The following is a 2,544-nucleotide window of genomic DNA, read 5'->3' on the forward strand; positions in this document are numbered from 1 at the left end:
AAATAATAAAAAAGAAAGAAAAACAATAAAATAGTTAAATCCAAAAATATTTTTTTAAAAATCCCATGCTTGTATAGGCTTAAAAACAAAACAAACTTGGTAGAGTTTTACCCTGAGTGTGAATTTTTTTCTAGCAAGTTAGAGTTCAGGAGAAAATCATGTGTGGCAACTGCCACATTGCCAGAGAGAGTATAACCACTTCTTTTTCAGATTGATGTTATTTTCATTGTGGAAGTCTTCATTTCTTTGGTTATTTCATATCTAAACATTTGAATTTTTGATGCTATTCTTTTCCTAGTTCTTTCTCAGTGAGTTCATTGTTATTGCATTGTCAAATTTAGTTATTAATTTGGGGAGTCTGTAGGTGGACTTTTTATCCTGTAAGTATAAGATCTTGTCACTTGCAAATAATGATACTTTTGATGTCTTCCTTTCCTATGTCAATTAACTTAATGTCTTTCTCTTGTCTAATTGCTCTGACTAATGGTTCAAGGACTATGATGAATAAAAACGGTGGTCATCTTCACGTTTTTCCTGACTTTAGGGGGAAAGCTTTTAATGTTTTCCCATTTAGTAATAAATAAATAAATAAAAATTAAGAATGAATACAAAATGGAAATAGAACTTTCTGTAAACGGAAAGGACAACAAAAATTGAAACAGAGAAGCATGGGAATGATAGGGGACAAAGAAAATAATCAAAATGTGTTACTTACATGTACCAACTCCTCAAAATAAATGTAGTCATGTGTTATGAAAATATGTACTTATGATACAGAAAATAATAAATATAAAACATAGAGATGTTATTGTGTGTCCCCAGACTGGAAGAGTATTCATTGAAGTTGATATATCTGTATCTATATCATCTATACCTATATCTATCTATCAATCTATCTATCAATCTATCTATCTATCTATCTATCTATCTATCTATCTATCTATCTATCTATCTATTAAAAGCCTCTGGGTGCTGGCCACATCCCCAGGGGTTCACTGAGATGGCAATTGAGATTGAGACTGGATGTGGTGGTGTGTGTCTATAATTCCAGCTCTTGGGAAGAAAGAAAGAAAGAAAGAAAAGAAAGAAAGAAAGAAAGAAAGAAAGAAAGAAAGAAAGAAAGAAAGAAAGAAAGCCAGCCTTTGGAAAATGTGACTCCTTTAAGTGGCACAAACATTTTTACTGTTCTCACACTGAACTGGTGTCACAGCCACTAACACTGAAGAAATTTAAGTTACAGCTATAATGTTTTGATTTAAGAAATTAGTATTCTAAGATGACAGATGTATGCCTTCACAAAAGATGTTAAAGGTATTTATAAAAAATGTCATATATATTTTCATAGATATTACAGTAAAATTATTGGATTAACATATAACATAAGGTAAAATATTTACTTGCTAATTTATCATATTTGTATATAGCAATAACAAATAATAAAATAGGTCATTGGAAAGATTACTTTTGCAACAGCAGGTCTAAGCCAGGCAATAATTCTGTATGTCACAGTAATATGAATGCTCTTTCAGAGAAAAAATATAAACCTTAAAGGATCTCTGAATAGAACTAAGTGAATGTAAATCTATATAAACTTTAGTGAGGAGGAGGTGTAAGTATAATAATCTCTTCATTCTTGACATATGAATCCATAAGTTAAGTGCAATGTAAACCAAAAAATGTTAAAAGGGGTTATCTTAGAATTCAAGAACCTAATCCTAAAATTGATATGAAAGAATAAAATGACAAACAAATGCAATCTAATTATGGGGAAAGATGGTGGAATAGAACTTTCTTCTACTTTGTAGCGACAGAGAAAAAGACCGTGCATTTTAAGAGAGGGTTACTTAAGTTTACTTAAACTATAAATAAACCCACGCCCTCACCCCACTCCCATGTAGCTAGCCATAAGCACACTTACAGAAAAACAGGGTCATAAAATAGGAACAAATAGGTGGAACAGCTTGGGGAACAGGGAAAACAGTAAACCACACTGCCCCAAGACAGGCAGATGGTCCACAGTGTCTGGGAAATGTAACTTTGTGGAATTGTGTGGCATTCTTGTAAAATTCCTGAAAATGAGGTCATAAGGTACTAAGATTACTATGAAAACCTGAGAAACATACAGCATGAAAGCAAAGTTCAGGCCCATTCCCACGATTTGGGAATCCTGATCCTAGGTCAAGGCCCTGGCTGATCACAAGTTCGCAGTAAAATCTCTCCTGTCCTCTGCGCTTGTCTACTTTGTTCACTGTCATGTGCTACTACAGTAGAATGTCTAGCAGTATTTCTGATTTCTAGCCTTATGTTGAAAGTATTAGGCCTTCAAGTATTACCCAAGAGTCACTAAGAAAAAATAATTAAAATTATTTGATGTTGGTGAAGGTATAGACTAGTACATTAATTACAAAGGGAAGAAACAAGAAATAGACATAAATTCATGGTATTTGCATATATACAGAAAGACTAGCATGAGTTAATGGAGAAAAGCTTAATAGATGGGTCTGTATCAATTAGCTATTTATACAAAATGAAAAATAAAATTAA

The sequence above is a fragment of the Octodon degus genome, unplaced genomic scaffold, assembly GCF_000260255.1.
Source record: "Octodon degus isolate 3935 unplaced genomic scaffold, OctDeg1.0 scaffold00002, whole genome shotgun sequence".
NCBI lineage: Eukaryota > Metazoa > Chordata > Mammalia > Rodentia > Octodontidae > Octodon > Octodon degus.